This window comes from Borostomias antarcticus, assembly GCF_949987555.1.
Source record: "Borostomias antarcticus genome assembly, chromosome: 20".
NCBI lineage: Eukaryota > Metazoa > Chordata > Actinopteri > Stomiiformes > Stomiidae > Borostomias > Borostomias antarcticus.
Window position 1 is genome coordinate 5,603,016 of NC_140253.1, and position 22,373 is coordinate 5,625,388.

Here is a 22,373-nt window from a genome sequence, read left to right on the forward strand (position 1 = left end):
TCTATCTCGGTGGTTGTTGTATTAGATCAAATTCATCTGACTGTATTGAGTCTATGTCCTGTTGTTTGTAATGCGTATGTTTTAATTAATTCTTCAAAAAAGAAAAAAAACTAACAAGCTAGTGAATAATTTGGATCAATTGACTGGATTTAATTCACATGGCCAGTTTCCCATCAGCCGATCAACAAGATCATTGATGTCATGTCCTCCTCCGTTTTTGGCAGACCCATCCAGAAAGATTTGATCTAATGCAACAATCACCGAGATAGAAACAGTTAGCAGATGTAGCTCTAACATTGAGCCTGGGGAACCAAGTTCCCGAAATTGGCCCTCTGCTTTACTGTAGATCTGTAACTAGCTGCAGTAAGTGGATGGTTTCATCATTAGATCTGATGCATCCAGATTGGCTGAAACATATTGTATAAGCAGGGTAATTCAGATGTTTGTAGGTTTTATATTAGAATGACAAAGCTTTTAGTCTGTCCTCAAGTAAGTCAGTCCAGATGAACCAAATCTAATGATAAAACAATATATGCTTATCATTACACTGTAACTCTGTTTGTCTGGAATGATGGATTAATATAATTTTTTATTTTGTTTTATTATGTTTATTTTATTATTTTTTGGCTCAAGAGCTCACAAATTGCTCAATGGGCTTATGCTGGTGGTTGCCAACGCTGCATTGAGACCTGGGTTGAAATCTGGCAGTGTCAATGTCCAATAGGTATTATCATAAATTGTTATCATTAAGTCATTGTTCACATTCTGTTTGACTTGTGAAGTAAAAGTTAGTTCAACTACAGTATATAAGGTAAAACCTATAAACAGCTGGGACATTATTACAGGGAGGGTGGTGATGTGTCTCCCCATAGACTCCATGTTAGAGCTAGATCTGCTAACTGTTAATAATATCCTGGTGATTGTTGCATTAGACCGGATTTATCTGCATAGGTAGCCTGAGCAAGACGATGACTTCCCTAAATGTCTGACATCCCTCAACTAGCAATATGAGCATATTATCCTCATTGTAATGATGCTGTATATTTTTGGGGTCTCAATTGGAGGGATAGTGATTTGATTCCCACCTGTGACACTGGCACCTAACTACAATGCCAGCCTCTAAACCTGAATGAGGACTCAAAGAGATATGAATGCAGTGCAAGGTGATTTGCACATAGCCTTGCTTTGCACTGTGAGACTGGTTAGAACAAAGCTTGGCAGCCTGCAACTTGACAAAACCAAATATCGGCCTTTGACTAGATTTGATCTTATGCAAAAATCACTGAGATAGAAAACAATTAGCAGATCTGTTTCTATCTCGGTGATTGTTTATTAGATCAAATTCATCTGGATAGGTATGATTAAACAAGATGGCAGACTGCTGATCACTCGTTGGCTAAAGCCACTAGCAAATCAATTGGACTATTGGCATTCAATTGTACAATTGACACTCAAAAATATGTTAAGGATGCATATGAATAAAATGTAATTCTGCTAATATATTTGTATGACTGTATTGAGTCTATGTCCTGTTGTTTGTAATGTGTATGTTTTAGAGATAGAAACAGTTAGCAGATCTAGCTCTAACGTTGAGCCGATGGGGAACCAAAAGAAAGATATTGACCAATGACAGCACTGAGCGTTTTCATGTGACTTGTGGTGCTGCATTTGGACCAGAGTAAAGAAAGTGCTGTGTGAAAGCAAACCACAGTAGCTGAGAAATGAAAACAATGTATCACTTTCGCTTTTGGTGCGCATCAATGGTGCGCACTATGTGAATACGCCCTTAAACACAGTTCCTGGCACAAATAGGCCTTTTTCACAGCAACGATTTTGACATGTCCAAGCAGGGTAAACACAGGTGTAATTAATAACATGAATTATGGCACTCTTCCATTTAGGATTTAGGTGGGCCAGGGTCCTGATATTGTGCATGCTGGTTCACTCGAATGGCTGTGACACATTAAATAGAAAGGGACCACCATTAATTTGAACAATTACACCTGTGTTTACCCTGCTTTGACATGTCAAAATGGCTGCTGTGAAACGGGCCTGTTGCAGCAAGAGGCTATACTCCTGATTTGCATAGGCTCCTCCTGATTGGTCTAAATATCATGCTACGGACGAACACACTTGTCACGTATCGAAGCGGCCGCATCGCTTAAAAAGACCTCACATAACCACTGACTGACTGAGGTGGTGAAATGTATTTCATCATCCCATCCAGATGATTTAGAGGTCTAAGTTCATTTTGGTGAGACACCCTCTTGTGTCTGTAAAATACATTCACTTGGTACAGCTTTATGTGGAATGCATTCTTTTTTGTCTTTTTCACATTTAAATATCTACTGTATATATTGCTATGATATATTGAGAGACATCAGTGCACGAGTTCCTCTGTGACACCACATCGTTCTGTATCCATATCAGAGAGGGCTGGTAAAAACAGTATTCACATCACTTTAGGTCCTGTATACTGTACTCACCCCTTAAAGGAGTAGTAAAGGGAAAAATCATGTTTTGCCCTGTTTTAAGGTGACGTATGATCATATACAATGGTTCAGATCAAAAAGTTGACTAAACGAGCACTTTTGAGAAAGTTGATAATTGCTCTACCACCGTTTTGGTCATACAATGGATGTGGGTGGGCACCGTGAAAAATCATTCAAAAACATGTTAAACTCTCGATTTCAAAGACAAGAAGCTCACCGAGGGGGTAATTGGTGTCCGTTGATGTTCTGACATCAAATTCGCCGCAAAGTATGAATCCTGTAGGGTTTTATTGATAATTTTATGAAATCCATTGACTTGTATTGACGCGACCGTTATAGATGTGTAGATCAATCCGCAGAGGAGATTAAGGAAGCGGAACTACTTACGGTAGCTATTGTTATTGTTCAAGCGGAGGTTTACACATGTATGTGCTGCGACTAAATAGTTCTATGCTAAATATTTAAAAAAAGCCTTTCCAGATGAACTACAATCTTACTTTATGGCGAATTATATGTCAGAACGCCAACTAACACCTTGGTGAGTTTCTTGTCTTTGAAATTGAGAGTTTAACATGTTTTTTGAATGATTTTTCACGGTGCCCACCCACATCCATTGTATGACCAAAACAGTGGTAGAGCAATTATCAGACTTTCTCAAAAGTGCTAGTTTTGTCACCGTTTTGATCTGAACCATTGTATATGATTATAAGTAACCTTTAAACAGGGCTAAACATGATTTTTCCCTTTACTTCTCCTTTAAGCCACCAGGGAGTATTGAGCATTTTTTTTTAAAGTTCTGTTGAAACTTGAAGTCTAAAATATCAAAAATTATAATTCCATTGGAGTCTCAAAATTCTTGAAGAAAAGTTCTGGAGTTGAGCAGAGTCTGATGCGAAGGACTTTTTTGAGTTCAACACATCAATAAACCATTTTGAGCAGGTCCGGATCATAGGCAAGGCAAGTTTATTTGTAGCACATTTCAGCAGCAAGGCAATTCAAAGTGCTTTACATGTGACATTAAAAGCATCAAGACAAAGTGCAACACATACAAGGTCATATAAAACGAAATGCACAAAAATAAAAAATAAAAATAAAAGGACATTTAAAACAAAATAGAGGAAAAATAAAATACAGGAATAAAAGTTATAGTGCAGTGTATGAATAAATAATTATTTGATTTAATAAAAAGCAGCAGCAAAAAGAAAAGTATTGTCTTGATTTAAAAGACCTAAGTGTTGCAGCAGACCTGCAGTTTTCTGGAAGTTTGTTCCAGATATGTGGAGCATAAAAACTGAATGCTCCTACTCCATGTTTTGTTTTAACTCTGGGGACAGAAAGCAGACCTGTGCCAGACGACCTGAGGGGTCTGGATGGTTCATAACGTAGCAGCAGATCAGAAATATATGTTGGCCCTAGACCATTCAGTGCTTTATAAACCAACAGCAGTATTTTAAAGTCAATTCTTTGACATACAGGAAGCCACTGTAAGGACCTTAGAACTGGAGTGATGTGATCCACTTTCTTAGTCTTAATGAGAACTCGAGCGGCAGCGTTCTGAATCAGCTGCAGCTGTCTGATCGATTTTTTAGAGAGACCTGTAAACACACCGTTACAGTAGTCGAGTCTACTGAGGATAAATGCATGGACAAGTTTTTCCAGATCCTGCTGAGACATAAATCCTTTAATCCTTGATACCTGTATATTCTTCAGGTGATAGTAGGCTGACTTTGTAATTGTCTTAATGTGACTGTTGAAATTCAGGTCTGAGTCCATGACTACTACACCAAGATTTCTGGCTTCGTTTGTGGTTTTTAGCATTACTGATTGGAGCTGAGTGCTGACTTTTAATTGTTCTTCTTTGGCTCCAAAGACAATTACTTCTGTTTTATTTTTCTTTAGTTGAAGAAAGTTCTGGCACATCCAATCGTTGATTTGTTCAATGCACTTAATCAGCGCTTGTATGGGATTATAGTCCCCTGGTGATATAAATGTATGTGTTGTCTGCATAGCTGTGGTAGCATATTTTGTTGTTTTCCATAATTTGAGCTAGTGGGAGCATGTAAATGTTGAACAGAAGAGGCCCCAGAATGGAGCCTTGGGGAACTCCACAGGTCATTTTTGTCCGCTCGGATTTGTAATTGCCTATAGACCCAAAGTAGTCCCTGTCCTTCAATTAGGATTCAAACCAGTCTAGCACTGTGCCAGAAATTCCCAGCCAGTTTTCCAGTCGGCCTAGTAATATGTTGTGGTCAACCGTGTTGAATGCAGCACTGAGATCCAATAATACTAAGACTGAAATTCTGCCATTGTCTGTGTTTAAATGGATGTCATTGAAGACCTTAACAAGAGCAGTCTCGGTGCTGTGGTGTGGTCGAAATCCTGACTGGAAGACATCAAAACAATTATTTAGTGCCAGGAAGTTGTTCAGCTGTTGAATAACTGCTTTTTCATTTGGGAGGTGTCTAGATTATTATTTTTTAAGAGTGGCTTGACGACTGCAGTTTTCAGGGTTTGTGGGAATACACCTTAAATAAGAGATGTGTTTACAATTTGGAGTAAATCAGAGGCCATGCAGTTAAATACATTTTTGAAAAAGCCTGTAGGCAGAATATCAAGGCAACAGGAGGATGATTTTAGATATTGTATAATGTCCTCCAGGGTTTTATGGTTGATCGGATAAAATTGTGTCATGGTATTGATTTTAAGTGGACACTGGGACAACACATATCCTGTACCTGATATGGAGGCACTGACTGCTTGTCTAATTTTCTGCATTTTGTCAATGAAGAATGAGGCAAATTCATTGCAAGCCCTGGTCGATAGACGTTCTGATGCTAGTGACACAGAAGGGTTTGTTAGCCTTTCGACAGTGGCAAACAGAGCACGTGCATTATTATTGTTTTTGGTGATGATGTCAGAAAAGAAAGACTGCCGTGCATTTCTCAGATCCAAATTATAAATGCGAAGTCTCTCCTTATAGATGTCATAATCAACATGGAGATATGTTTTTCGCCACCTACGTTCAGCTTTTCGACACTCTCTTTTTTCTATTCTGACCAGCGTGGTGTTACTCCATGGAGATCGTTTCTTACCAGAGACCACCTTCACCTTAGTGGGCACAATGGCATCAATAATATTTGTAATTTTAGAATTGAAATTATCTACAAGCTTATTGACTGAGACCCAAGAGAGGGCAGGTGAGGACGAGAAAGCCTGAGTCAATATTTCACTGGTGTGTTCAGTGATGTACTATTTTGTGATGACCTCTGTTTGAACATTTGTGTGCAACCTGTGCAATTTGTGTGCGTACTCTCAACGAAAACACAGGAATGATCAGAGAGCGCAACATCAGACACCTCAACCTTAGAAACATTCAGACATTTGGTGACAATCACGTCCAGAGTGGGCCTCTTGTAGTGTCCCCCCATACAGAATTGTAAGCTTTTGTCTTCATCTTTTATACTCTAAATGAGCCCCCTCCTTTCTGACTGAATCCTTACCTATTTCAAAACAATCAAGGTGAGACCCGAATATGAGATCACATCCAGGTGTGACTGCTGCTGGAGGTTTGGTCGTGATGTCTGCCAAAGTCATTTTTCCGTTGTTTTTTTTTTACAGATTATGAAAGTGTAAATTGTAAGCTTTTTCCTGCTATTTCCTGCTGATTCAACAAGTTCTATGTATGGCTATAGTTCAGTATCATTGGGCCCCCCTAGGAGAGATTTTTTTTAAAAGATAGGTGATATCAAGGTCATATAATTTTGAGTGCAGACACATCAGTACTGTATATGCTCTGTCTAAACGAAGATACATAGTCTACTGTATATGAGATTGGTCCTAACTTTTACAGTGTCACAAAATGTCCAGTGTGTTCATAGTGTGTTACATAATCTTCTGGTATGTTATAAAAAAAACTGTCAATGTTCCACAATAATCCCAATAGCAGCTGATAGAATATCATTGGTTATATGAGTTTTAGAGACATGGAACAGCACACTAGGTCACAATCACATAGAACGCTGAATGTACCTCTGTGTAACACCACGCAGGAAAGTCTGCCTTTAGTATTAATGCACCCGATATAGGTGAACAGGCTGCAGGACTCTCTAAAGCTGGACCAACTTGTCTCGCTGGAGAGGTTCAAGGTTATGATAGAAGGTGTATTCAATGTCAACTGCACATGTTTCTTATAGTCTTATAGTCTTTTTATTCTTTGGTCTTATGACTTCGTTTTGTGATTTTATATTGTTTTGTTGTTTCATGTTCCTATTACAGTATGTATGTGTTCAGGGTGGCATTGAAAAAGAGAGCTCTCAACTGTCTTCCCTGACTAAATAGAGGTTTCATTTCAATTAAAAAAAGATGATTTCAAAAACAGACCGCAAGGCATATGTGCATTCTTAGCTGTGAGCCATCTGTGCAGTATCCTGCTTCTTCATCAAACACCATTCCTCAGTTAGATGTGTATAAAGATAGAAATTCATCTTATGCAGGGTGAGATTTGAACTCACACAACCACGCATTCAAGACAGGAACAGAGCCTAAAACGTATTGTCTGAGCCACCGACGAGCTCTGAAAACATATGCTTGTTCATCCTATTCAAACATCGCTCTAGTTCAACGTCAGTATAATGACCAATGTTGGCACGCTGGGATTCAAAGCCACGCTGTCAGGGACGGAGCAGACCAATATTGGTGAAGTGCTTACCTCTTGAGCTATCTGCTCACCTTTTCACAATGAGCTCTCATTTGACTTCTGTACCACACCCTCCGTTGTCATTGCTGCCAGTAGATTCTATTGTTCACAAGAGGGGGCTGCCATTGAACCGGTTTATCAAATATAATATGCATTCACTTGGTACAACCTTATGTGCTTTGTATGCATTTTTAAGAGAGGTAGGTACAGTCGGTTAGATTCAACAATTTAAAAAGACTGAAACCACCGAACATCAATACAATAAAGTCCTCTTTATAAGCCTATTTATATTCTGCTTGAAGTGGGAGGAAATGAATGTTTGGTACAGGGTGAAGAATTGACAAGGCAGCCAATTTACAGTGCCTGAAATACATTCAGAAAAGAGGTCAAAAAGTTGCCTCGGCAAAGTTGCTGCTGATGTCAACTTTTCATGTACTGTAAATAAAGCCCCATAGCTCACGTCGTTTCAACAGGCGGGGTGGAACGCGTTCCTGAAGCGATAAATCCAACGGGAGAGCCGAACCGTACACTACACAGATACATCAAGCAACGCGCACCAACAGACGACAAGAGGACTGACGCCTGCAATGAAATGCGTAATCAAGCGTGTTGTGTGGCAGAGAGAACAATTTCGGTGCGCTCCAATTTGATTCCAAATGGGTAATCAAAAGGGCTTCAATGCCAAAGAAGGCACAGCCCCCAATAACCAATCACCGGGGGGATCGCTGCCAATTGCTTACCTGACATGGGATACACCGGAAGAAAAAGTCTTGATTTTCCTGTTTTTTTTAGACGGGGTAGATACGTTTGTGTGTGTGTGTTTCAGTAAGGAAGCTGTAAGAGAGTTGGCAGAGCATTTTGCCCACTTATCCTTGATCGTCGGTTGAAACGACGAAATGAAGGCCGCAGTAACAGCCAAGGGCGAAAAAAATGAACTTGTGCTACAGTTCAGGGATTCGTGTGAAGAGTTCTCCCGTGGAAAGGAATAGTCTACAGTTGTCACGCCATGTTGAAGAAGGCTGCTTTTCATGTGTATTCCCAAACTCTGCTCATTCAATTTGGCACACTCGCCAGGCACAGTTATTTGACCCTGCCAAATAACATCAACATATGAAACTGGATCCTAGGGCTATTAGACACGACAGCCATTTTAGAGTGTCCTTTTCAATGGCATTCGATAGTTTCCCCCTGAGACAGAGCAAAGACCAAATCAAATAAAGCGTTATCATAAACTCATGCTCAGTGACGTCTCTGATGAATGTCTGGATTCCCATACCCTCCATTTCCCTTGAAGATTGGCTGTGTGTGTGTGTGTGTGTGTGTGTGTGTGTGTGTGTGTGTGTGCGCGTGTTACATGAGTGGGCTTTTGAGTGTGTCTTAGTCCGATTGTGTGTGTTTACGTGACAGAGAGAGAGAGAGAGTCATTGCTTGAGGGGCGGTTAAGCGGGGTCATGGCGGGCCTTTGGTGGGCCGATCCAGGTTGTCCACAGAGACAGAGCCCTAAGTGACACGTCTCAGCGCCCGTCGGCGAGATCAAAAGCTGCGTTTTGAAACCGTTTAGCGCCGGAGCGGCAGCCCGATATTCCTCCTCCTGTCAGGACCGTTTTGGCAGCGCCGGGTCTGAAAACCGGCTACAATCCGCTGGCGTTTTATCACATGAGGAAGGTGAGAAAAGAAGGTTCTAGCATGGCCACATCAGAAGCTGCCATTGTTCATCATTCCTATACAGCTTTGACTCTCCAGGCCTCAAGAGGCAGCTTTGTGTGGATGAAATGCATTGGGGCCTGTGTGTGTGTGTGTGTGTGTGTGTGTGTGTGTGTGTGTGTGTGTGTGTGTGTGTGTGTGTGTGTGTGTGTGTACACTATATACTGCAGACGCTGCTGTGGGGGTAAGTGCAGTGAGAGAGTTGTTGTTTAGTTTGCATGGCTTTGGAGAGGCTGCACTTCGCATGTGAAGCATGAACCCCAATTTGGTCTCCTTGATTTTAATAACTCCATCCTCTTAGCACTCTGCATTATGGGACTTTCAAACCAAAGGGTTTTATTACCACCACTTAGACAACAATTGTTTTTGCAATTATTTTTATTTATTTATTTATTTTTGTTGTTGCCGTGGCGGTTGCTATTGTTGTAGAATTGAACATGGAAATTAAAGGACATGGAAATTAAGCAAAAATATCTGGAAATGTGATTTCTATACCTGTTAGCAACTGTTTTCAAAAGTAGTTCGAAACTGAACGTAGCTATGATCCTAACCTTTTGTAAGATACAGTAGGTGGAGGCTTCTTGTTTTGTTTGTAAGTTACTGTACGTTTATTGGGTTATTGCACACCGCCAACTGTTAAGTTACTGTACGTTTATTGGGTTATTGCACACCGCAACAGTTTAGGATCTAGACTGGTCCTAATGATTAAAAGTACAGTAGTACATGTGCTTAATAGGTGTTACCTGTAAACAACTGTATTTTAGATACTGTACGTATGCATTTAAAAAAAGAGAGATTTTTACCAGTCTAAATAAACAATCATCAGTCATCACACTGTGCCCTCCACCCCACCAAAAGAAAACCCTCAACCCAACACATCAGCCTTGTTCTGGGCTAGTACATGACATTCAGTGGACCCAATATTTCTGTGTGTGTGTGTGTGTGTGTGTGTGGTGGTGGTGGTGGGGGGGGGGTCGGCGTATGGAGAATATTTCAGTCATAACAGTGATGGATAGAGCTACTCCCCACAGGGAACAGACACATTAAAGGGCGGGTGGAACATTTTAATGGTTATGGGGGTGCACCTTGATACGGTTCTCCGCACTCACCCAGGCCCTCACCAGGCTATTTGGAGGCCATTGAAATGGAATTATAAAAACATCAATGGAGTTGGCAGCGACTGAGTGGACATCTCAGACCATCATCTTCACTTATGGACAGGTAGGACAATAGCTAATTGTCAGGTGTATAAAAGCTGAGTAATTGGCAGAGAGCAGCCCGAGAGCTTTTCAAATTATTTCCGGTCCGCTTCGCTGGCACCTTTTCTCGTATTATGTGCAATTTGGACTCTTTAAAACCTTCCCAGTTTAAACACTGTGCTGTGTGGTCCCCGGAAATGTACTTTGACCCCCCATACAAAAACCACACGCTTATAATTTGTGGCTGAAAAACAACGGATGAGGGGTGAGGAGAGAGTGTGTTCTGAACAAAAGTTGTGTCAATGTGTGAAAGAGGACAGTAACAGCATAAATGGCTGCATGCCTTGTATTTTCTTGGCTTGTTCCCAGTATTTTTTCAGTTGCATCGTCCTTATATGAATGAATGGATGAATGAAGTGATGAATGAATGAATGAATTGTATTATTAAGTGTCATGCCATCTATTGGCCCATCCTACATGGGGTTATAAGACATTTTGCAACACGGTACACCCTCTTTCACAACTATTGTAACTCCTGTAGTTTGCACTGCGTTTCCATTGATGCACGGACATGTAGGCCCACGTGCGAGTTCTCCCCCACACAATTACACGTGGCGCATTTCGCGATCCCCCCGCTGAGAATGCCGAACAGCCGCGACCGCGTCCTACTTCACGACGCAGCGTGTGGTCGTTCAGTCCGCGTGGTGAGAGTGAGCGAGCGCGCGTCCACGCAACTCCACTAGGCCCGGCGCTGAGCACGCAGCCTGAGGAGTCTGTTGTGTGTTGTGCCTAGCTGGCTAAAATCTTCCAGGTAGATTTATTGGATTTTGGGTGGTAGGGCGGCAGGGGGCGGGAGGGGGGGGCGGGGGCTCATGTGGGCCGGACTCTGGAGCTCAGCGAGACGCTGGCGGCTCTCTGAGCTGACCTTGTAGCTTAGGTGTCTGTACGTGGCGGACCGCTCATTAGTCAATTAGACAGAATTAGGCACGGGGCTAATGTGGTGACACGCCGCTGCGGAGACTGACTGAACGTCGGCTTCCTGGCCCTGTAACTGGGCCAGAGCGCTACACAATCTCTGTGCGGTTTGCGTGCGTGGGGGGGCGTTTGCTGGCTCTTTGTTTACAGTATCCGTACAGTAGATCACCTTACGGTTGATGTGTGTGTGTGTGTGTGTGGGTGTGTGTGGTTGCTTCCTGTTGCTGGCTTTTAATCTACCACAGACAGAACTCTCCCATCAGTTAAACATTACTCAGCTGCTATTAAAACTCTATGAAAACACCAGTGCCTGATGGGCAAATATGGACTCCGGGATAATGAGGCCCAAGTTCATCCCCTCTCTCTCTCCGTCTCTCTCTCTATCCATCTCTCCCACTATATATTCATGTCTCTCTCTTCTCTCTTGCCCTATTGATGTTAATGGTGGTAACGGCAGGTTTGAATACAGACGGAGACGGAGGCCTCAGGAAACCCCTGACTCTCTCTCACGGCGGAGGCCCTGCCGGAGCAGAGGCCACTCACTCCCTGTTTCGCCACAGACGGACATTAATCACTGTCCGACTCCCTCCACTGACCAGCCGCGACGGGCGCCATCTACAACTTTCTTTCTTTTTTTTTTTATACAATGTCCTTGTTTCAAAACTTGCAATGAGGTTACACACGTCGTCGCTCTGCGGAGTTCCGCCTCTCTTCTCTCGTTACTGTCTCTTCCTCTTTCTCATCCCTCTCTCCGCCATCTAATGGATGACGGCTGTCTCGTTAAGGTTGAACTTCAAAAGGAGACGTGGCCGTCGATTTAACGCCATCTTCCGGACAGAGGGCCGACGGCCGTGTGCTGTCTGCCTCGCCGGCGGAATGATCCGGGAGCACGCTGCCGCCAACGGGGAACGATCTAGGATCGCGCCTCCAACGTCTGCTTTCGCTACCTGTCTCGGTGCCACCTTTACCGGCGGCACCACCTGTAGGATAACCTGACGCGCCAGATGGTCTGTTCCGCGCAACCATCTGGGAAAGCTCCGTCAGCACGTTGGAAACCGTTTGGAAAAAGGGCAGGCACTTTCCAGAATACTTGGCAGGCGATTGGATGAGCCATCTGTCGATCGCCATCTATCACAGCGCCGCATCGGCGCGTCTTGCTGCCGTCGCGGCTACGCCACGCCCGGCGCTGCCAGTACCTTCAGCACTTTGAGATTGGTTCACAATAAAAAGTGCTTTATAAATAATAATAATAACAATAATTATAATTATGTATTGGTGTTGTTATTATGTGTATTATTAATATCATTATTATTGCTATTGTTGTTATCATTATCATTATTATGTTTATTGTTGTTATTATGAGTGTGTATTATTATGTGTATTATTGTTATTATTATTATTATTATCGTTATTGTGTTTACTATATGTATTCTTGTTATTATGTTTATTATTGTTATTATGTTTATCATTGTTATTATGCTTATTATTGTTATTATTATTATTTTAGTTCCGCTGATTGGCCCGATCACTTAAGCCTGGCAAGACCTGATCGGCGAGAGAAATGGAAGGTGAGCTTGCAAGATCAGGACTGTCTCACAAGGCTTACCTGCAGGAGGTGTTGGGTTCCCCGATTTAGCAATGTGTTCTCCTTTTTATCCCCCACTGACGCCATCAGAGAAGAGGAGAGGACGGGGCGGCCCAAGGAGGAGAGAGGAGTGATCACCGGTGTACACTATCGAGATGCTGCCGACACCAGTGTGCGCTATTGAGATGCTGCCCGCTCAGCAGGGAGGATGCAGGACACAGACCCCCCATCCTGAGGGCTTGGAGACCCCCCTCACACCAGAGGTACTTTAGGCCACAGAACGTATTGGAACTTATATCCTACTGCGCACAGCAGTATTGCCATCGGGGGCAATAATTCATTTTAAGTTCCGTCCTCTTTGTATCAGAGGCCAGGGAAGAGACGATTTGTTTAATTGGATCAGAGCATCACTGCAGGGTTTTTAATACTGCAGATGGAGCTTTCTTTCTTCAAGGGATTGCTGCCCTGACTTTATTATCTAAAGGAACGACTTAGCAAAGGCACACTGGCCTTTCCTGTAACACGTTGGGAGCCTGGCTGTTAAAGGAGTGCGGTGGCCAGACATCCCAGAGGGAAATGTACAGTAGAGTAGATCCCATTGACTTTGTGTAAATGCAGTGAGACATGCTAGGTTTATAGGGAGTATCCGTCAGAAGCGTGTAATGTGGGATCCTAACGGTACCCCACGGAGACGTTAAAGGCGTTGTTCTTCGATAACGGCGTGCGTGATCGACCATTACCGATGGCATTCGCCACGGTTGCATTGTAACGGCTCGTCGTCTCTTCGGTGGAGGTTTAAAACGGCGCTTTTGACCTCTGTTACGACGTAACATTACGCCATTACGCCTGCCGATGCATTTGACTCCCCAGAGTTCGAGGTCATGTGACGTAACTGACCGAATAACTATTTTTTTCTGCCTCTCTGTAACAGTGTGATTCAGAGCGTTGGAGGGCCCTCGCTGTTAGAGATTGCCCATCATGAAGAGCTACTCTATAGGAGTTCAAATATACTTCAGTAGGCCTAGAGATTATTACAACCGACATTATGTGCTTGTCATTCTACAGTATTTTATTAACGTTCGGTTATTGGCTTGCTTTGGAAAATGCTCTCGAATGTGTGCAGCCGAAACTAAAAGACATGCAAAATGTTGTGATCACAATGAGAAATAATGAAAACATCAGCCAAAGACATTAGTGGCAGTGTTGGTAGACATTTATCTACAATCTTCATGAACATGAACATTCATGACCAAATTTATTTTTATCTACAATCTTCATGAACATTCACAGGTATATAGGCCAATCAATTCTGATCATAGATCTGCCACCCAGGGGTGTCTAGTCCATTACTAGGCCGAGCAGTGAACAATTTAATTATTTCCACCTGAAAAAAAACATGAAAGGAATGGCGGTTTTTTTTTCAGACCAAATTTATTTTTATCTACAATCTTCATGAACATTCACAGGTATATAGGCCAATCAATTCTGATCATAGATCTGCCACCCAGGGGTGTCTAGTCCATCACTAGGCCGAGCAGTGAACAATTTAATTATGTCAACTTGAAAAAAAACATAAGGAGTATGTATGGCGTTTTTTTTTTTAAGCCCAAATTTATTTTTATCTACAATCTTCATGAACCTTCACAGGTATGTAGGCCAAGCAATTCTGATCATAGATCTGCCACCCAGGGGTCTCTAGTCCATTCCTAGGCCAAGCAGTGAACAATTTAATTATTTCCACCTGAAAAAAAACATGAAAGGTATGGCGGTTTTTTTTTCAGACCACATTTATATTTATCTACAATCTTCATGAACCTTCACAGGTATGTAGTACAAGCAATTCTGATCATAGATCTGCCACCCAGGGGTGTCTAGTCCATTACTAGGACGAGCAGTGAACAATTAATTATGTCCACCTGAAAAAAAACATAAGGGGTATGTATGGCTTTTTTTTTTTCAGACCACATTTATTTTTATCTACAACCTTCAAGAACCTTCACAGGTATGTAGTACAAGCAATTCTGATCATAGATCTGCCACCCAGGGGTGTCTAGTCCATTACTAGGCCGAGCAGTGAACAATTTAATTATGTCCACCTGAAAAAAAACATAAGGGGTATGTATGGCGTTTTTTTTTTCAGACCAAATTTATTTTTATCTACAATCTTCATGAACGTTCACAGGTATGTAGTACAAGCAATTCTGATCATAGATCTGCCACCCAGGGGTGTCTAGTCCATTACTAGGCCGAGCAGTGAACAATTTAATTATGTCCACCTGAAAAAAAACATAAGGGGTATGTATGGCGTTTTTTTTTTCAGACCAAATTTATTTTTATCTACAATCTTCATGAACCTTCACAGGTATGTAGTACAAGCAATTCTGATCATAGATCTGCCACCCAGGGGTGTCTAGTCCATTACTAGGCCGAGCAGTGAACAATTTAATTATGTCCACCTGAAAAAAAACATAAGGGGTATGTATGGCTTTTTTTTTTTCAGACCAAATTTATTTTTATCTACAATCTTCATGAACATTCACAGGTATGTAGGCCAAACAATTCTGATCATAGATCTGCCACCCAGGGGTCTCTAGTCAATTCCTAGGCCAAGCAGTGAACAATTTAATTATTTCCACCTGAAAAAAAACATAAGGGGTATGTATGGCATTTTTTTTTCAGACCAAATTTATTTTTATCTACAATCTTCATGAACCTTCACAGGTATGTAGGCCAAGCAATTCTGATCATAGATCTGCCACCCAGGGGTGTCTAGTCCATTACTAGGCCGAGCAGTGAACAGTTTAATTATGTCCACCTGAAAAAAAACATAAGGGGTATGTATGGCTTTTTTTTTTTCAGACCAAATTTATTTTTATCTACAATCTTCATGAACATTCACAGGTATGTAGGCCAAGCAATTCTGATCATAGATCTGCCACCCAGGGGTCTCTAGTCAATTCCTAGGCCAAGCAGTGAACAATTTAATTATGTCCACCTGAAAAAAAACATAAGGGGTATGTATGGCGTTTTTTTTTTCAGACCAAATTTATTTTTATCTACAATCTTCATGAACATTCACAGGTATGTAGGCCAAGCAATTCTGATCATAGATCTGCCACCCAGGGGTCTCTAGTCAATTCCTAGGCCAAGCAGTGAACAATTTAATTATGTCCACCTGAAAAAAAACATAAGGGGTATGTATGGCGTTTTTTTTTTCAGACCAAATTTATTTTTATCTACAATCTTCATGAACCTTCACAGGTATGTAGTACAAGCAATTCTGATCATAGATCAGCCACCCAGGGGTGTCTAGTCCATTACTAGGCCGAGCAGTGAACAATTTAATTATGTCCACCTGAAAAAAAACATAAGGGGTATGTATGGCTTTTTTTTTTCAGACCAAATTTATTTTTATCTACAATCTTCATGAACATTCACAGGTATGTAGGCCAAGCAATTCTGATCATAGATCTGCCACCCAGGGGTCTCTAGTCCATTCCTAGGCCAAGCAGTGAACAATTTAATTATGTCCACCTGAAAAAAAACATAAGGGGTATGTATGGCATTTTTTTTTCAGACCACATTTATTTTTATCTACAATCTTCATGAACCTTCACAGGTATGTAGGCCAAGCAATTCTGATCATAGATCTGCCACCCAGGGGTGTCTAGTCCATTACTAGGCCGAGCAGTGAACAGTTTAATTATGTCCACCTGAAAAAAAACATAAGGGGTATGTATGGCTTTTTTTTTTTCAGACCAAATTTATTTTTATCTACAATCTTCATGAACATTCACAGGTATGTAGGCCAAGCAATTCTGATCATAGATCTGCCACCCAGGGGTCTCTAGTCAATTCCTAGGCCAAGCAGTGAACAATTTAATTATGTCCACCTGAAAAAAAACATAAGGGGTATGTATGGCGTTTTTTTTTTCAGACCAAATTTATTTTTATCTACAATCTTCATGAACATTCACAGGTATGTAGGCCAAGCAATTCTGATCATAGATCTGCCACCCAGGGGTGTCTAGTCCATTACTAGGCCGAGCAGTGAACAATTTAATTATGTCCACCTGAAAAAAAACATAAGGGGTATGTATGGCTTCTTTTTTTTTCAGATCAAATTTATTTTTATCTACAATCTTCATGAACATTCACAGGTATGTAGGCAAAGCAATTCTGATCATAGATCTGCCACCCAGGGGTGTCTAGTCCATTACTAGGCCGAGCAGTGAACAATTTAATTATGTCCACCTGAAAAAAAACATAAGGGGTATGTATGGCGTTTTTTTTTTCAGACCAAATTTATTTTTATCTACAATCTTCATGAACCTTCACAGGTATGTAGTACAAGCAATTCTGATCATAGATCTGCCACCCAGGGGTGTCTAGTCCATTACTAGGCCGAGCAGTGAACAATTTAATTATGTCCACCTGAAAAAAAACATAAGGGGTATGTATGGCTTTTTTTTTTTCAGACCAAATTTATTTTTATCTACAATCTTCATGAACATTCACAGGTATGTAGGCCAAGCAATTCTGATCATAGATCTGCCACCCAGGGGTCTCTAGTCAATTCCTAGGCCAAGCAGTGAACAATTTAATTATGTCCACCTGAAAAAAAACATAAGGGGTATGTATGGCATTTTTTTTTCAGACCAAATTTATTTTTATCTACAATCTTCATGAACCTTCACAGGTATGTAGGCCAAGCAATTCTGATCATAGATCTGCCACCCAGGGGTGTCTAGTCCATTACTAGGCCGAGCAGTGAACAGTTTAATTATGTCCACCTGAAAAAAAACATAAGGGGTATGTATGGCTTTTTTTTTTTCAGACCAAATTTATTTTTATCTACAATCTTCATGAACATTCACAGGTATGTAGGCCAAGCAATTCTGATCATAGATCTGCCACCCAGGGGTCTCTAGTCAATTCCTAGGCCAAGCAGTGAACAATTTAATTATGTCCACCTCAAAAAAAACATAAGGGGTATGTATGGCGTTTTTTTTTTCAGACCAAATTTATTTTTATCTACAATCTTCATGAACATTCACAGGTATGTAGGCCAAGCAATTCTGATCATAGATCTGCCACCCAGGGGTCTCTAGTCCATTCCTAGGCCAAGCAGTGAACAATTTAATTATTTCCACCTGAAAAAAAACATAAGGGTTATGTATGGCGTTTTTTTTTTCAGACCAAATTTATTTTTATCTACAATCTTCATGAACATTCACAGGTATGTAGGCCAAGCAATTCTGATCATAGATCTGCTACCCAGGGGTGTCTAGTCCATTACTAGGCCGAGCAGTGAACAATTTAATTATGTCCACCTGAAAAAAAGCATAAGGGGTATGTATGGCATTTTTTTTTTCAGACCAAATTTATTTTTATCTACAATCTTCATGAACATTCACAGGTATGTAGGCCAAGCAATTCTGATCATAGATCTGCCACCCATGGGTCTCTAGTCCATTCCTAGGCCAAGCAGTGAAGAATTTAATTATGTCCACCTGAAAAAAAACATAAGGGGTATGTATGGCATTTTTTTTTCAGACCACATTTATTTTTATCTACAATCTTCATGAACATTCACAGGTATGTAGTACAAGCAATTCTGATCATAGATCTGCCACCCAGGGGTGTCTAGTCCATTACTAGGCCGAGCATTGAACAATTTAATTATGTCCACCTTAAAAAAAACATAAGGGGTATGTATGGCGTTTTTTTTTTCAGACCAAATGTATTTTTATCTACAATCTTCATGAACCTTCACAGGTATGTAGTACAAGCAATTCTGATCATAGATCTGCCACCCAGGGGTCTCTAGTCAATTCCTAGGCCAAGCAGTGAACAATTTAATTATGTCCACCTGAAAAAAAACATAAGGGGTATGTATGGCGTTTTTTTTTTCAGACCAAATTTATTTGTATCTACAATCTTCATGAACCTTCACAGGTATGTAGTACAAGCAATTCTGATCATAGATCTGCCACCCAGGGGTGTCTAGTCCATTACTAGGCCGAGCAGTGAACAATTTAATTATGTCCACCTGAAAAAAAACATAAGGGCTTTTTTTTTTCAGACCAAATTTATTTTTATCTACAATCTTCATGAACATTCACAGGTATGTAGGCCAAGCAATTCTGATCATAGATCTGCCACCCAGGGGTCTCTAGTCCATTCCTAGGCCAAGCAGTGAACAATTTAATTATTTCCACCTGAAAAAAAACATAAGGGTTATGTATGGCGTTTTTTTTTTCAGACCAAATTTATTTTTATCTACAATCTTCATGAACATTCACAGGTATGTAGGCCAAGCAATTCTGATCATAGATCTGCCACCCAGGGGTCTCTAGTCAATTCCTAGGCCAAGCAGTGAACAATTTAATTATGTCCACCTGAAAAAAAACATAAGGGGTATGTATGGCATTTTTTTTTCAGACCAAATTTATTTTTATCTACAATCTTCATGAACATTCACAGGTATGTAGTACAAGCAATTCTGATCATAGATCTGCCACCCAGGGGTGTCTAGTCCATTACTAGGCCGAGCATTGAACAATTTAATTATGTCCACCTTAAAAAAAACATAAGGGGTATGTATGGCGTTTTTTTTTTCAGACCAAATTTATTTGTATCTACAATCTTCATGAACCTTCACAGGTATGTAGTACAAGCAATTCTGATCATAGATCTGCCACCCAGGGGTGTCTAGTCCATTACTAGGCCGAGCAGTGAACAATTTAATTATGTCCACCTGAAAAAAAACATAAGGGCTTTTTTTTTTCAGACCAAATTTATTTTTATCTACAATCTTCATGAACATTCACAGGTATGTAGGCCAAGCAATTCTGATCATAGATCTGCCACCCAGGGGTCTCTAGTCCATTCCTAGGCCAAGCAGTGAACAATTTAATTATTTCCACCTGAAAAAAAACATAAGGGGTATGTATGGCTTTTTTTTTTTCAGACCAAATTTATTTGTATCTACAATCTTCATAAACATTCACAGGTATGTAGGCCAAGCAATTCTGATCATAGATCTGCCACCCATGGGTCTCTAGTCCATTCCTAGGCCAAGCAGTGAACAATTTAATTATGTCCACCTGAAAAAAAACATAAGGGGTATGTATGGCATTTTTTTTTCAGACCACATTTATTTTTATCTACAATCTTCATGAACATTCACAGGTATGTAGTACAAGCAATTCTGATCATAGATCTGCCACCCAGGGGTCTCTAGTCAATTCCTAGGCCAAGCAGTGAACAATTTAATTATGTCCACCTGAAAAAAAACATAAGGGGTATGTATGGCTTTTTTTTTTCAGACCAAATTTATTTTTATCTACAATCTTCATGAACCTTCACAGGTATGTAGTACAAGCAATTCTGATCATAGATCTGCCACCCAGGGGTGTCTAGTCCATTACTAGGCCGAGCAGTGAACAATTTAATTATGTCCACCTGAAAAAAAACATAAGGGGTATGTATGGTATATTTTTTTTCAGACCAAATTTATTTTTATCTACAATCTTCATGAACATTCACAGGTATATAGGCCAAGCAATTCTGATCATAGATCTGCCACCCAGGGGTCTCTAGTCAATTCCTAGGCCAAGCAGTGAACAATTTAATTATGTCCACCTGAAAAAAAACATAAGGGGTATGTATGGCGTTTTTTTTTTCAGACCAAATGTATTTTTATCTACAATCTTCATGAACCTTCACAGGTATGTAGTACAAGCAATTCTGATCATAGATCTGCCACCCATGGGTCTCTAGTCCATTCCTAGGCCAAGCAGTGAACAATTTAATTATGTCCACCTGAAAAAAAACATAAGGGGTATGTATTGCGTTTTTTTTTTCAGACCAAATTTATTTTTATCTACAATCTTCATGAACATTCACAGGTATGTAGGCCAAGCAATTATGATCATAGATCTGCCACCCAGGGGTCTCTAGTCCATTCCTAGGCCAAGCAGTGAACAATTTAATTATGTCCACCTGAAGAAAAAAAAACATAAGGGGTATGTATGGCATTTTTTTTTCAGACCAAATTTATTTTTATCTACAATCTTCATGAACATTCACAGGTATGTAGGCCAAGCAATTCTGATCATAGATCTGCCACCCAGGGGTCTCTAGTCCATTCCTAGGCCAAGCAGTGAACAATTTAATTATTTCCACCTGAAAAAAAACATAAGGGTTATGTATGGCGTTTTTTTTTTCAGACCAAATTTATTTTTATCTACAATCTTCATGAACATTCACAGGTATGTAGGCCAAGCAATTCTGATCATAGATCTGCTACCCAGGGGTGTCTAGTCCATTACTAGGCCGAGCAGTGAACAATTTAATTATGTCCACCTGAAAAAAAGCATAAGGGGTATGTATGGCATTTTTTTTTTCAGACCAAATTTATTTTTATCTACAATCTTCATGAACATTCACAGGTATGTAGGCCAAGCAATTCTGATCATAGATCTGCCACCCATGGGTCTCTAGTCCATTCCTAGGCCAAGCAGTGAAGAATTTAATTATGTCCACCTGAAAAAAAACATAAGGGGTATGTATGGCATTTTTTTTTCAGACCACATTTATTTTTATCTACAATCTTCATGAACATTCACAGGTATGTAGTACAAGCAATTCTGATCATAGATCTGCCACCCAGGGGTGTCTAGTCCATTACTAGGCCGAGCATTGAACAATTTAATTATGTCCACCTGAAAAAAAACATAAGGGGTATGTATGGCGTTTTTTTTTTCAGACCAAATGTATTTTTATCTACAATCTTCATGAACCTTCACAGGTATGTAGTACAAGCAATTCTGATCATAGATCTGCCACCCAGGGGTCTCTAGTCAATTCCTAGGCCAAGCAGTGAACAATTTAATTATGTCCACCTGAAAAAAAACATAAGGGGTATGTATGGCGTTTTTTTTTTCAGACCAAATTTATTTGTATCTACAATCTTCATGAACATTCACAGGTATGTAGGCCAAGCAATTCTGATCATAGATCTGCCACCCAGGGGTCTCTAGTCCATTCCTAGGCCAAGCAGTGAACAATTTAATTATGTCCACCTGAAAAAAAACATAAGGGGTATGTATGGCATTTTTTATTCAGACCACATTTATTTTTATCTACAATCTTCATGAACATTCACAGGTATGTAGTACAAGCAATTCTGATCATAGATCTGCCACCCAGGGGTCTCTAGTCAATTCCTAGGCCAAGCAGTGAACAATTTAATTATGTCCACCTGAAAAAAAACATAAGGGGTATGTATGGCTTTTTTTTTTCAGACCAAATTTATTTTTATCTACAATCTTCATGAACCTTCACAGGTATGTAGTACAAGCAATTCTGATCATAGATCTGCCACCCAGGGGTGTCTAGTCCATTACTAGGCCGAGCAGTGAACAATTTAATTATGTCCACCTGAAAAAAAACATAAGGGGTATGTATGGTATATTTTTTTTCAGACCAAATTTATTTTTATCTACAATCTTCATGAACATTCACAGGTATATAGGCCAAGCAATTCTGATCATAGATCTGCCACCCAGGGGTCTCTAGTCAATTCCTAGGCCAAGCAGTGAACAATTTAATTATGTCCACCTGAAAAAAAACATAAGGGGTATGTATGGCGTTTTTTTTTTCAGACCAAATGTATTTTTATCTACAATCTTCATGAACCTTCACAGGTATGTAGT